Genomic DNA, 16,122 nt, shown 5'->3' with positions numbered 1-16,122 from the left:
ATCATTATATGTTTTTTCACCCAGTTTGTGCCTAACATAGAATGCTCTTCTACCCATGCTGTAGAACTAAACCATTTCCAGGTGGGAAAGCACTAGGTTTCCTGGTGCCTATACTCATAAGATTGTATCATAAGAGCTAAACTGACTGAATAGTTTTCTGGTTCTAATGCAAAGTTCCTTTAAATTAACTGCAAAATGTGACAGCCCAATGTAAAAAAAAAAATCATTTCAAGGTTAGGACTTCCAGCTTGTCAAAAATGGTCTATTTCTATGGAATAACAAAGCCCAGTTTTTACAGAAAGAATTCTGGTGTTTGCCAAGACATTCTACCATATGGAAGAATAGTCCTAATATTACATGTTTTCAGGGCTCTCCTGAAGGGAATGTTTTTACATAGACACACTCCTATAATGATATTAATTTACCAAAATTCATATAAGCCAAAAATCCTAACTAAGCAATGGTTAGGACCCAATGGTATTGCTCTCACTCTGACCAGAAACAGGAGTAGAAAGACCACAGAAAAAAAGCATTTCAATAATTACTAAATTCAAAGACACACTCATTTCTAATTCAACATACATTCATTCTTTTCCCACGTTAGTAATGGTGAAGTTTCAAAAAAAATTCCTTTTGGTTATGAAAATATCAGGACAGCATCTAAGTCCAAACCCAATTTCAGAAGCCAGAGGATTTTCAGAACTAAGTCACATAATGTTTCTGGCCTTCAGCTTCCTCAGCTGTGAAATGAGAGGCTGTCCTAGAAGGTCTCTGAGACCTCTTCTAGCACTTAATCTATGACACTATGAACTCCTACCTTACTGTATATACCACTAAAGGAAAACAGATTTAACCCCCCCCCCAAAAAAAACCCATTAACCTCAGCACAACAGTGGCCAGTGGAGACAAGAAACCTCAGTTCAAATATTGTCTCGATACTTAGTACCCATACGATCACAGGCAAGCTACTTAAGCTCTGATTTTAAAATGTCCTAAGTCTTACCTACAAAGTTAGAGACCAAATGGCAATTGTTTGTGTAGAAGGAGTTCCCACGATCCTAACCTCAAAAATCACAGATCCTTGACACTCATACAGTCACTCAAACATAAAGTTGAACATGCCAAATACAAACGTGTATGGAACAAAAGATCTTGATTCCGCATATTTTTATAGTGACATTTTATAGAAATCATCTCATTTATCTCCCAACAATCCTGTGAGTGAGCTGACAAATGAGGCAGGCAGGTAAGGTTCTGAGAGGTAAATCAACTTACCTGTGGGCTGGTGGCTGTGCTGCAGCTCGTACCCAAGCCTCCAGATTCCTAAGTCCAGTATACTCAGCACCTCATGGGACAGATTCCTTAGAGCACCCTTACATAAAAACAATAATAATAATAACATCCTTTTAGTAGCATGAGGTTTACAAAGTGCTTTCACACACAGCATCTCATTTGAGTGTCCCAACCGCCTTGTGAGCTTGGTGCTGTCACTATCCCTATTTCACAGATGAGAACAAGGCCCAGAGAGGTTAACTGACTTGTCCAGGGTCACACAGCTATTAAGTGTCTAAGGCAGGACTCAAACTAGATCTTCCTGACTCCAAGTGCAACATTCTATCCAGAGATGTTTAAATAGGTAGTCTTCCCTTTCCTATCTGATCATTTAGAGAATCAGTTTGATTCCATCACCACTATTGGAAAAACTCTAAGGGATAGGAAATCAATAATTTCATCTTCATATACAGAAGACAAATTAGTAGTAATTTATGTGGTTTATATGTATTACTATTATTTCTTCAACCTGAGGTATATGGTGGATGGCTTCAATACTGGTTGATCATGGTCTGCTGAGAACACTACGGAAGTGTTCAGCCCATCTCTTCAGGATCATGTCCTAATCACTAATCAATGTGACTCAATGTGACAATCAGCACCGAGTAATTGAGATGCACCAGAGGTCTTTGGCCCATAGTCTTCAGGGCATCATATAAGTGCTTTGGATTGTTTCTATCACCATAAAACTCAATGTCTTCTGCTTTCTTATTATGCCAGGAATCCTGCATCTCTCTAAGCTTCGCTTATGCTTTAATTTTGACGGAGTTAAATGCTGTCTTTTTAGCAACAACTGAACTGTCCTATTGGCAAACCCTGTGGAGTTCTCATTTTTTCATTTAGCAGCTTCCAGATTTCCCTATCTTTTCCATCAAACCAATCCTGATGTTGGCAAGTGTTCTGACCCAGATGAGCAAATGCAGTGTTGTACACCAAGCCTCTGAAAGCTGCCCACTCCTTTTTTGCTCCACTGTTACTATGCACTGACTTAGCTTTCCTTCCAGGTCAGTAATAAACTGTTCACACAAGAAGAAGCTCTCTAATCTGTTAACACTGAGTCTCCTGACAGTCTTCTTAACTTGAGGCTTCAGCTTTTGTTGCATATGAATGTTTAGCCTGGAAAGGATAAATCTGTGATCAGCCCAGCACTCTGAGCCAAACATCAGTTTCATCACGGTCACATCCTTCCCGTCTCTTCTCCTTACAATGATGTAGTCTATGAAATGCTAGTGCTTGCTATAAGAATGCATCCCTAGGGATGTCTACATAGAGGACAAAATTGGACTGCCTACCGACCTGAAGTTCTACAGAGCCATACATCGTTGTATGTCTATAAAACCTGGGTAGTATACTAGTGCCATGCCAGAAAAATGAACTGCTTCCATTTGAATTGTCTTAGGAAGATTCTGAAGATTACCTGGCAAGATAAAGTACCAGACACTGAGGTTCTTTCTCGAATTGAATTTCTAAGCATTCAAACTCTACTGCAGAGAATGCAACTCCAATGGGCTGACTATGTAGCCCAAATGCCAAATGCACATTTATCTAAAAGACTATTTTACAAAGAACTCGAATAAGGCCAGCACTCACACAAAGGTCAGAAGAAAGGGCACAAGGATATTCTTAAGGTTTCTCTGAAGAACTTTAGTATTAATTGTGAGGCATGGGAGACACTGGCATAGAACCTCAAAAAAAGGTGCTATGCTCCATGAGCAAAGCAGAATTGTGGAAGCACAAAGGAAACGTGAGATGTGCAAATCTAGAGCCATCTCCATTCCAAAGTTCAAACATACTATTTGTGCCCGACCTGTGGTGGAGCCTTCTGAGCTCACAGTGGACTGATCAGCCACAATCAAACACACTATATCCTGACTCCAACATCGGGATGTCATTGGTCCTCTTTGAGAGTGAAGGACAAACAACAACAGCAATGTGTATTATTACACAATACTTACGTAAATAGTCTGGGGTCATTAAACTTTCAAGTTTGGAAACCATTCTCAAAGAGCAAAAATGACTTAGATTACATAGTCTCAAATGATGGAAAGAATGAGAAACAAATGAAAGGGATCAGTGGGTGATGCAATGTTTCTAACACAAGCAGTTGACTGGTACTCTTTAACAATGATCAGCCTTACAGTACTTACTTCCCTTATGTCTGACCAAAGTGAGTTGGTAAATATTTTTATATTTGGAGAATTATGTAATTTTATAGCTAAAAGAGACTTAATAATCACCTAGACCAACCCTCTAATTTTAATAGGAATAAGAATAGCAGCATCTGACAAGCCTTACAGTTTACAAAATATACACATTTTCTCATTTGGTCTTCACAATCACCCTGTGAGGTAGTTTTGAATAGTATTTTTATCTCCACTTTGCAGATAAAGAAACCAAGGCTTATCCATCTTCACAAAGGCCTCTCCTCTTTCCAGGTCCAGCGATCTTTCCACTACAATATGCTGCCTCCATTATATATATTTAATGATTTATCTAAAAATGAGTTAAGCCACTACACAAATCCAAGTAAATATACAAATTGTGCAGCTGCTATTTTAAAGGACTTTACACTATTTGTGGCATTATTTTTTTTAAAAAGCTAAAATTTATTACAGTCTAAAAGACAAAGTTTACTGGGTACTAGAGTCAAAAGTCATATTTTTAAAAAAGCACTCTGTCTAGAACCACAGAATCTCATGGTTAAAAGAAGCCTCAGAGGCCATTTAGTACAACTTATCTCTGAATACAAATCCCTTTTACAGAAATGCTTGATAACTGGTAAAGACTTTGCTTGAAGACCATGAGAGAGTTGACTAATAATTGCTCAAGGAGCCCATTCTACATGTGGATAGTTCAAATTATTTATAAATATTTCCTTACAAGGCAAGATCTACCCCTGGAATTTCAAAAATCAAGAGCATTTCTGTAAAACAATAACAAAATCCAAGAAGCAATAATACAAAGGGAAATCCTATTCCAAATAACTTTTCATTTATTTATTTATTTATTTATAAAATAAATATTTTTAAAATTTTTTAATATAATAATTTAATTTTAATTTAATAATTTAAATAATAATAAAATAATTTTAAATAATAAATAATAAATAATAGTTTATTATAATATAAATATAATATATTATATTATTATAAAATATATTAAATATATTATATTATTATAAAATATATTATATATATTATAAAATATATAAATATAATAATAAAAATAATAAAAATAATAAATAAATAAATATTTATTTGTAAAATAAATAAATATTTATTTATAAAATGAATAAAATATCTGGATATCCACCTATCAGAGTACACAAAATATTTGTATCGTTTTAATTTCAAAGTACTTCTTAAAGGAAAAATGGAACTCTCCATGGAACAAAGTACCTGGCCCAGGATAAGCAGATCACTCCAGACCTCATCACCATGCTGCTTAACTCAATCTGGGTTACTTAAACTCTTTCCCAGCCTCCTTTTCCCTCTGATTGGATGGCTGGAGGTGGGGAAGCACTCAACTCCACCCAAAACCTTCCTTTATAGAGGACAGAACCTGACCTTGCCAGCTTACTGCATTTTCCATCTGTAGTACCTGGTTTTCACTCCTTAGAACAAGATGTCCCCAAGCCAGTTACCCCCTGGTGTCTCCCCTTTTTGCCACCCCCCAGCTTCCTTTTATGTGTTGAATTACCCCCATTGGACCGTAAGCTCCTTGAGGGCAGGGGCTATCTTTTCTTTTCTTATTTGCATCCCCAATGCTTAGCACAATACCTAGCACATAGTAGGTGCTTAATAAATATTTATTGAATTGAAATTGAATCAATAATCTAGTGTTCAATAAGGCAGAAAACACAAATTACTTAGGAAAAACTTCCTATTTGATTAAAACAGCCACAGCAAAAATTAGATTTAGACCAATACTTTACATTAGGCTGCCATGAGAAAGTCAAAGAACCTCCTTATCTATAAAATGATGAAAAAATGAGACAAGAACATAAAGAGCTTTGCAAACTTTAAAACTCTATATAAATGTCAGTTATTTCCTGGCTTAAGGCAATGTAGTAATTATAGAAGCCCCAAATGATCTGGTCTTTCTAGCTTCTCAAGGTAAATTGTTCAAACCCATCAGATTAGGTCACGATAACAATGTGGCTATGTCCATTCCCAAGGAGCAAGGGAACTGACCCAAGCCATATTCAAAATTACACCAGATTACTAAAAACTGGGACAGACCTTTCCTTACGTTCTAGTCCACAGGACAATGCAGAGTAGGGAATGGATTTGCTACTGCCCCAGGAATACCACTAGAAGAATATCTGTACAGGACTCCCCTTGTAGACCACTACTTATGCAATAAAAATTTCAAAGTTATGCCAGTTTTTTGAAAACCACTTCTAAACAGATACACAGAATCTATTGATGAGAAAGTTTAGATTTATCCTAGAGACAAAAGAGTAAAATATACTTGGTGGTACATGACCACTTCTGGACAGACAATGAATAGTAAGATAAATGAAAATACTGCCAATTAAGTTGGGAGTATTTGAAGAAAAGTTATGGGTATTTTTAATATGCCTATGTTTCTGGGATGCAAATAGAAAAGAGAATATATTTTTTGGCCGAGCTAACCTTCCCATCCTATCAACATTTCAAATATTTATAGAGAAGTAGATATCCATTAATATAAGTAAAAATTATGGAAGAGTCTTATAGCACTGAGCTAAACGTTGTTGATGGCACTAATTCTCAACAAGTTTGCAATTGTTTTACCAGGGTCAAAGTAGATGAAAGTCAAACTGTTCTCTAAAATCAGGCAACCCAAAACCCTTAAAGAAAGCTGGTTGTTTTCCAAGTAATTAAAATGTTCCCATTTTGAGTCATGGTGGAAAAGAATCCATCACTAACAAGAGTAATGAGTCATAGTTGGATGCTGATCGATCTCTGATCATGCAAGCTAACCTCAAGAAAGCTTGTACTACACTGAAAAGGACTTTCAAAAGAAATAACTGCCAAGAGCTCCCTAAAAGCAACCAGTTTTAAGGCCTCACTGAAACCTTCGGGTGAAGCTGCTCTATCTGCCTGGAGATTGAAGCATATATTTAGAAGAATAAGCTTAAGAAACCTGCCTTTTATTGGTCTTTGAAAATTGAGTAATATACCCTGGTCTTATAAAATCATTGCTCTTATTTTACATACATTTAGGCTAATTTTGTTGTATAAATTTGTATATCCATTTGTAAAAAGAAGCTGTACCTTCATAAGTGAACAGGCACATTAATCTACTTCCCTGTTAAATTACATGAAAACCATAACACCAAATTATCCAAACACTAGAACTTTGTGTTAAATTATTGTAATCAAGCCATTTTTTCTATTAAGCATATTGTTTTAGTTGTAATATGAAATAACAATTTATTTCATAATTTCCTTTATATGTAATGTTACACTATCAAGCCAAATTATACAGATCCATCAACTGACAAGTATTCATTGAGCACCTACAATGAACTTATATCCCCAGTGCCTAACACTGTGCTTGACAGAACAAATAAAACACACACAAGGAACTTACACTCTAATGGGGAAATAAGTACACATATAAATATACACAGAATAAAGTGAATAAATATAAATACATGCAAGGTAGTTTGGGAGGCAGGTATCATGAAAGATTTCACAAAAGTAATGTCTGAGTGGTATCTGAAGAGAGGGCCTCTAAGAGGCAACACTTCTCTCTCCAACGTTCCCAATGATCTTACCAAACCCAACGGCCTTTTCTCAATCCTCATTCTCCCTGACCTCTCCACAGCCTTGGAAATTGTTGAGCATTCTCTCCTCAATACCCTAGTCTCTCTGGGTTTTTTGGGACACCACTCTCTCCTGGTTTTCCTCCCATCTGACTGCTCTTTCTCTGTCTGTTGTTGGATCCTCTCCCGAATCACACCCTCTAATCATAGGTGTCCTTTAGGGCTCCCATCTTAGGCCCTCTTCTCTTCTTCCACTGTGCTTACTTCATTTGGTGATCTCACCAGCTCCCATGGATTTAATTACCATCTTTATGCTAATGATACTCAAATCTACCTTTCCTGCCCCAATCTCTCTACTGATCTCCCAATCTCACATTTCAACTGCATTTCCTTGAGGACAGGAACTGTCTTTTTTGTCTCTTTTAGTATCCATAGTGCTTAGCACACAGTAAGTGCTTAATAAATGTTTACTGAATGACTGCATTCCAGGCACTGGAAATGGCCAGAGCAAAGGTAAGGAGAAGGGAGATGTTATGTGTGAAGAACAAAGAGGCCAGTTTAGTGGGAGAGGGAGATGTGTGATGAGGGTGGAAAGGTAGACTGGGACCAGATTGTGAATGGCTTTTAAAGCCGAGAATATTCATCATCAGAATGATCATTCAGATATTGTGAAGTGCTTCTTTTCAAAAAGGTACTTGAGACCTTATTCCCCCTTCTCATATTGAATTAAAGACAAGGATCACAAATAAGAAAATCAGCAACCTTTGAAAGAAATCTCGAGATTTGAGCTGAAATAACTGCATTCCTTTTCTTAGAAGTGGACACTCAAGATTCAGATTGAAGGTCAGTGGCTGGAAGCCGTTCATATCAAATGGCTCATTTTAAAACTGACCCATTTAAAGGCACATTGTGCTACAAGTAGCTGCTTCTGAGAGATGCTTTATATACTATCGGACCACTAAGCAGAATTGGCTTTCTGCACATTTCATTATTGCGCATATTTTTAATGTGTTGACATACACACATGCTATTTACTACTTGTGTTAACATGTAGAAGTAACCATTTACTCTTAGGTTTACAATCTTTTTTTTTTCAGGCAATTGGGGTTAAGTGACTTGCCCAGGGTCACACAGCTAGTAAGTGTCAAGTATTTGGTCTGAGGCCAAATTTGAACTTCGGTCCTCCTGACTTCAGGGCTGGTGCTCTATCCACTGCGCCACCTAGCTGCCCCTACAATCTATTTTTTAAAGCCATATCCTCCACCAGAGTTGAATGGGGTTGGATAAACACATCCCTTCTTCATAGGGTGCCTGAGCTTAAACATATAGCCTACTCTTGATTCATCATGGCAACAGGAGAAAGTTCCAGCATCACCACTTTTAGTGTTCACTGCGTAGTAGGTCATTGGAAGCCGCTTCCCTTCTCCCTCCCCCCCACAAAAAAACCTAAAGGCAAAAGATCTGGCATTGAAAAGTTATGATATAATGAACACTATTTGTTTTTTACAGTAACAAAAGCTAAGGGAGATGTATCATCTCCATTAGCTGCACCCCTTGTTCTCTTTTTATTTGTATGTATAAAAGAAAGGCATGAGTAAAAGATTTGCATGTGGTAATGATGTCATATTTGTAAACTTTAAGAAAACCTATTATCCAATTAGTCATGAAGTTAGTCACTTTCTCTGTAGTGACTAAAGCCACTTATATCCTGGCAAAGTATAAAGTATAAAACACATTACTTCCCTTGCCAGTATTTGGCTGAGGCTCAGCAATGACCTTTGAAAAGTAGAATCTGCTTCTGAGATTGGACTGGATTGGCACTACCAAGTTGAAGTCATACCACTAGCCTTGTCTAGCCTTTGTCAAATTCTTCTCAGGTGAGAAATCTCAGAAGAGTTTTATCAAAATAATCCTTCTGGTAGTAAAAAGGGATGCTCTATATCAAAGAGGGAATCTATTTTTAAGATTCTGATGAAGCAAAGTACATGCCTGGAAGCCCTTTACTGGAACATTCCATCAGCACTGTAGGGGACAGGAGATAAATGAGAACCTATAACCACGCAAATATTATATTAACCTACCCTGTTCAGTAGTGTTTATCCCAAATTCTAGTTATTCTCAGGCTCTTGTCCATGAAACTTTCTCCCAGTACTCTTACCCCTAAGTTCCAAAGTCTCTCCCTCTCCTCCAAGGTGCTAAATTGCCCCTATTTCTTCTGATGTACTTATGCACATATAATTGTATATTACCTTATGCTATTGTTTAAATTCTCTCAAGTATATAGCTTATCCCCCTTTCTCCCTAAAAAAAAAAAGGCCATGATCTACCTCTTCATATTAATTCAACAAAATAAGCTGATTGTTTGATGTTAACAAATGTCAAATAACACCACTTCAGGTGCTAATGCACTCCTCACACACACACACACAACCAAAAAACCCATGAATCTATTTTCTCTATACTCAGACATGTACATGTTGTCTCTCTTGAGGGCAGGGTCTCTTTCACTTTTGCCTCTGTATCCCTAACAACTAGCACAGTACCTGGTACATGGCAGATATTTCCTAAAGGTTTACTGATTAATTGATTTGACTTTATGCCTTAGTGCCTCAAAAGGGAAAGCTGACAGATTATACTGGATAGTCTTTTGAAATGCAAGTTTTTGTTCCTTTAGGAAGATGTTTAGGTTAACTGGTTTTCATTCCAGGGACCAAAAGTGACTAAACAGCTGTTTGTGTGAGCAGGTGGCAGAACCCTGCCTCCAGGCCACCTCCATTTAGAAGAGCTGCCCAAGGACTCAACACAGCTCACTGTAAGGGGGACAACTTCTCAATGTAGTTATCTGCACACACTGTCCCAAATCAATGGCCTACAAAAATAGTTTGGAATTACTTTCTACTTTCTATCAAACTAATTACTATGATACCTGTCTACAGGAAATTAAAATTAAATGAATAAATCTCTTTCCTCCCAAGCATATGTAAAATTGTACTATCATTAAAACTACCTTTTAATAAATGTAACATTTTTAGGTAATAGACCTGAGACTCAACAGAAGTATACTGTTTAGTACTTTCAGTGATCTCCTTAATGTGTGATGAGTGATTGTGTAAGTCCAAATGATGTTGATAAATGATTCAATTAAGTCAACAAATACTTATTAAGCATCTATTATGTACAAGCTATACGCTAAAAGCTAGAGATGCAAAGACAAAAATGGAACCATCCTAGATTTTAAAAAATAGCTTGAAAATGAGAAGGCTTAAAAGGAATATAATCATTATCCTCAAATATTTGAGGAACTATCATATGGAAGAGGAATTGGGTTTATTCTGCCTAGCTCCAGAGGACAGAACTAGTAGCAGCAGGTAAAAGTTATAAGGAAGTAGATTTTCACTTCATTAAGTAAGAACAAACTAAAAATCAGACCTGTGGTCAAACAGAATGGGCTGTCTTTGGGAGAGGTGAGTCTCATGACACCAGAGGTCTGTTAGCAGATACTGGACGACCACTCGGTTGGGACAGCTGTAGATGAAATCTCCCCTTGCATTAGGGTGAGACTGGATGCTCTAAATACTCTTTCACATGGGGGCAGAGCCAATGTAGCAAATCAAAAGCAAGCCATCTGAACTCTCTCAACATTTCCCTACAAACAATTTTAAAATAATGTCTCAAAAAACTCATTTTGGAGTGGCAGAGCCAACAAAAGATCAGGCTAAGACATTTTTCCAGTCTAAGAAAACTTAGGAGAGCAACAGAAGTCTATGACAGAGGTCTGCTCAGAGCCCACACACATGGTGGCAGCAAGAGCAGCCAAAGCAGCAACAGCAGTTGAGGAGGTGAGGAAATTGGTCAGAAAGGGACTACAGGGGACCCTTTGCTGGGAAAGGGTACAGCTGGCACTAACTGGCAATTCTATTACTCATATGCAGTTCTGGGTCACAGTTCCAGGGAGAAGAGGAGCACTAGTGCTTGCCAGAACCCAGACCAGGAGAGCAGAGACCACACTTGCCTCTGGATCACACCACTTTGGAAGCACCAAAAATTGCAGACCCCCAGAACTAGCTCTGAAAACAGCAGCACAAAAAACAAACAAAAACCTGAAACTTGGGACAGTTGCTTCCCCAATTTTAACACAAAATTCCAAGTCAAGAAATAGGCTGGAAAAAATAGCAAACAATAAAAAAGAATTTAACCATAAAAAGCCACGGTGACAGGAAAGACCAAGACACAAACTCAGAAGAAGATAACGATGTGAAAACAGCTACAAACAAAGCCTCAGTGAAAAAATGCTAATTGGACCCAAGCCTAACAATAATTCCTGGAAAAGTTAAGAAAAGAGATGAGTGGTAGAGGAAAATTGGGAAAAGAAATGAGAGTGATGCAAGGGAAAAAAAGAGAGAGAGAATCAATAGCTTGGGAAAAGAGGCACAAAAAAATACTGAAGAAAATAACAGAATTGGGTTACTGGTAAAAGAGGCACAAAAATTCACTCAAAAAAAGAACTCCTTAAAAAAAGCAGAACTGGCTAAATGGAAAGGTACAAAACCTCACTGAAGAAAATAATTCCTTTAAAATTATCAAGTGGCAGCTAATGACTCTAGGAGACATAAAGAAAACAAAAGTCAAAAGAATGAAAAAACAGAAGAAAATGTAAAATATCTCATTGGAAAAACAATTGACCTGGAAAATAGATCAAGGAGAGATAATTTAAGAATTATTAGCCTTCTTAAAAGCCAAAGAAAGAGCCAACACATCACATTTCAAGAAATTATCAAGGAAAACTGCACTGATATTATAGATCAAAAAGGTAAAATAGAAATTGAAAGAATCCATTGAACACTTCATTGAACATTAAAGGCTCAGAGGCTTGGCACATAATATTCCGGAGGGCAAAGAAGCTAGGATTACAATCAAGAATCTCCTACCCAGCAAAACTGAATATAATCCTTCAGGGGGAAAAATGGATACATAATGAAATAGAGAACTTTCAAAAATTCCTGATGAAAAGACCAGAGCTGAATAGAAAATATGATGTCTTCTTTCAAACAGAAGACTCAAGTGAAGCATAAAAAGGTCAATATGAAAGAGTAATCAATCATAAGAGTTTCAATAAAGTTAAACTGTTTACGTTCCTCTATGAAAAGATGATACATGTAACTCTTAATAACTTTATCACTATTATGGAAGTTGAAAGTAGTTTACATAGATATAGGGCATGAATGTAAGTCAATCATGTTGGAATGATCACCCCAAAAAATGAAGGGAGAAGACAGAAGGATGCACTGGGAGAAGGGTGAAAGGACAGGTAGGAAGGGGAAATTTTTTTTCCCATAAAAGAGGCATGAGAGGAAGAGCTTTTACAGTAGAGAAGAAAATGGCGGGGTGAGGGGAAGGGAGGTGGGCAATGCTTGAACCTCACTCTCATTGGAATTAATTCAAAAAACTGGTTATGTATAGAAATGTAACACACTCAACAGGAAAGTAGGAGGGGAAGAAAAAAAGGGGGAGGGAGAATGATAAAAGGGAGGACACATTAAGGGAGGCAGTGGTTAGAAGCAAAATAGACTTTTGAGAAGAGAAAGGATAAAAAGAAGAAGAAACAGAAGAAAATGGGATAGATGGAAAAACTCAGTAATCATAACTATGAATGTGAATGGAATGGGCTAATTCATAAAATGGAAGCAGGTAGCAGAATGGATTAGAAACCAGAATCCAACAATATGTTGTTTACCAAAGACACAACCTGAAACAAAAAGATACACACAGAGTTAAAATAAAAGGCTAGAGCACTATCTATCATGCTTCAGCTGAAATAAATAAGCAGAGGTAGCAATCATGATCTCAGACAAAGCAAAAACCAAATATACCTAATTAAAAGGGCTAATCATGGAGACTAAATTTTGCTAAACAGTACCATAGACAATGAAAATTTAAAAATCGCATATCAAGTTTCTATGAAAAAGGTCTCACTTCTCAAATATATACTGATTATAGAACTGAGTCAAATTTATAAAAATAAGAGCCATTCCCCAATTGATAAAATGGTCAAAGGATAAAAACAGGCAGTTTTCTGAAGAAGAAATCAAAGCTATCACATGAAAAAATGCTCTAAGTCACTACTGATTAGAGAAATGCAAATTAAAACGACTCTGAGGTACCACCTCACACCTATCAGAAATGAAAAATGCTAGAAGGGATAAGGAAAAAAATAAGTAAACTAATAAACTGCTGGTAGAGTAGTGAACTGGTCTACCCATTCTATAGAACAATTTGGAACTAGGCCCAAAGGGCTATAAAATTGTGCATACCCTTTGATCCAGCATTACCATTACTATGTCTGTATGCCAAAGAGATTAAAAAAAAAAAAGGGAAAGGACCTATTTGTATAAAAATATTTATAGCAGCTCTTTTTGTGGTGGTAGCCAAGAATTGGAAATCAACAGGATGCTCTTCCATTGGGGAAAGGCTGAACAAGTTGTAGCTGTGGGAAATGACAACGTGAGTGCTTTCAGAAAAACATGGCAAGACCTATATAAACTGATTCAAAGTGAAGTGAGACGAACCAGAAAATCATTGTACACAGTAATAGCAATGTTACAGTGATGACCAACTGTAAAAGATTGGGCTATTCTGATCAATACGATGATCTAAGACAATTTCAAAGGATTCATTATGAAAAAATGCTATTTACCTCCAGAAAGAGAACTGATGAACTGAGTGCAAATTAAAGTATAACTTTCTCACTTTATTTTTCTTGCCTTTTTAAAAATATGGTTAATATGGAAATATGTTTTGCATGATTTCACATGCATAATTAATGTCATATTGCTTGCCTTCCCAGTTGGTAGGGGAGGGGTGAGAGGGAGGAAGAGAATTTGGAACTCAAAATTTTAAAAGAACCAGCTGTGTGACCTTGGCCCAAGTCACTTAACCCCAATTGCCTCACTAAAAAAAAAAAAAACAAAAAACAAAAAACAAAATTTTAAAAGAATGCTAAAAATAAAGAATAATTTGGGGGAGATTAAAAAAAAAGAATATAAACTCCTTGAGACCAGGGATTAGCTTTGTTTTTCATATTTATATCCCCAGTACTCTAGCACAGTGTGTGGTAAATAGTAAGCATTTAAATGCTTTTTCATTCATTCATTCAAAAAAAAAAATCTTCCATCCTGACAACTTGACAATTCTTGTTCATCTCAATGGCATAGAATTGAGTTCAAAAATCTAAGAAAAAGAAAATATTTATTTCTAACCTGCTTTTGCAATATAAAATGCTTAGCAAAAATGTTTAGTGAAATAAAATTACATTATACTTTCCCCAAAAGGAGAGGAAATGTAGAAATTTTTTAAAAACCTTCCTTCTGCAGAGGATATAAATGAATTAGAAAACTTGGAATTTTAGATAAAATTTCATAAGACAGCTTAAAATGATTTGCTAATTATGTGGGCAAAAAAAAATGAGATCCTATAGTTGAAATCTGACCTTTTAGATTTATACTCTTTTTATTCAAATGTATTTATAAAAGGAAAAAAGATAATTTTTAATTTATCACCAGGATTCATTCAACCAGGAATTCATTCAACTGGGATTCAGCAAATTCTAAAATACATGGAGCTGATTTGACAACAGTTTGGCTGCTAAATCTGACTTTAAAAAACTGTTAACTTAACGGCTTTTTTTTTTCCCTTTAAGAGATTTCTTCTTGGACTGCAATGCATAGGAATCAGTTTTTAGTCTATCTTATACAGGAAGAAGGAGAGATTTCTATCCTTAAAAACAGGAGGTTCGCCCACATGATCACCTGGGACAAACTTGGCCACTGCAAGCAGGCTAGAAGGTTATAGGAGCCTGGGAATGTTTAACATCAAGAAAGTAATTACAGCCCAGCAAGATCAGAGGGAATTACACAGGAAATGTGAACAGTAACCCTTTCATGCCAAAAAATCCTATGAAAAATGGAGCCCTGCTGCTGCCAAACTATGTGACTACACAAATCAACTGGAAGAAAAAAGCTAACGGAAAAAAATGGGTGTGTGTGTGTGTGTGTGCGCGTGTGTGCGCGCGTGCGCGCACATTAAAAGCCTATAAATTCATAATGATGTGTTAAAATCATGGTTCAAGAAAACAGCCTTTGGTCTTTCTCATTGCCATGTATGCCCTGTATACCTGAATTACCCCGAGCTAAGAACACACGAAATCTGAAGAGAATTGTCCAATCACACACAAGGGAAAAAGAACAGATGCTGGCATACTCATCAGCGGTACACAATGTGGTTCATCTGTAGCTGACCAAATAAATAAATCTCCACCCTAGATGGTGGTCAAACATCTTGTTCCTATTCAGCCTGCAGGGAAAACATTCCTTTCACAATAAATTCTATGTTATCTAACAAGAAATGTTCACTCCCCTCCCTTTACCTACTCCACATAAAATCACCTTCTATATTCTGAATCAAAAAGCTGAACTTTGTTAAAAAAAAATAAGTTCAGCTGCTTCATATTCTTGAAAAAAAAAAAAATCAATCCTCAGAAGCTAAAGGAAATGTGAGTAGCCTGACTGCCCCTGGATCAAGTTACAAGGCTTCTAAGTGTCAATTGGGAGGGAGAAGTGGAGTGCAGATTGTATTCTTCCTTATGGACCCCTGGGAGAGATTTCCATCAAGCAAGTTGCTACTATGAGGCCTGTCATTAGGGAAAAGAGAACATTTCTCAGCACCTATCAAAAGACAATTGTATAAGAAATTAATTTCACAAACATACACATACACATGAAGACAGAGATAAGAGGGGCTGAGAAATGAAGATAAAAGTGATTTAAAAAAAAAACACCAGTTTTCAGAAAGCATTGAGAACTCCTTATGTCACTTCAAAAACTGATTAACCTCAAACAAAATAATTAGTAGCTACCAAGGCTAAATCTCAAAATAGAGACTGCCCCTACCTTGACCAAAAAAAAAAAAATCAGATCAAGAAATGAAAATAAGGACACTCAGAGAGGATATATCAGAAACATAGATGCCAGGAACTGGAA

At 36.6% G+C, this 16,122-nt stretch overlaps 1 protein-coding gene across 9 annotated transcripts in view; it reads right to left on the bottom strand.

The window, feature by feature from the left end:
- The window catches only part of ZNF438 (zinc finger protein 438), a 136,201-nt gene that overhangs the window by 75,162 nt on the left and 44,917 nt on the right, over nt 1-16,122 (bottom strand). For 5 of the 9 annotated variants that reach the window (XM_027841633.1, XM_027841636.1, XM_027841637.1 and 2 more), the window contains exon 2: nt 1,276-1,372. The exons of the other annotated variants lie outside the window; for them this stretch is intronic. The gene's annotated coding sequence lies outside the window, so the exon portion shown is untranslated. The remainder of the gene's footprint in view (nt 1-1,275; nt 1,373-16,122) is intronic. 9 annotated transcript variants of the gene reach the window in all.

This window comes from Vombatus ursinus, unplaced genomic scaffold (assembly GCF_900497805.2).
Source record: "Vombatus ursinus unplaced genomic scaffold, bare-nosed wombat genome assembly UNPS02014861.1, whole genome shotgun sequence".
NCBI classification, from domain to species: Eukaryota; Metazoa; Chordata; class Mammalia; order Diprotodontia; family Vombatidae; genus Vombatus; species Vombatus ursinus.
Note: the sequence above shows the minus strand (reverse complement) of the source record. Positions and strands in the feature narration are given on the sequence as shown.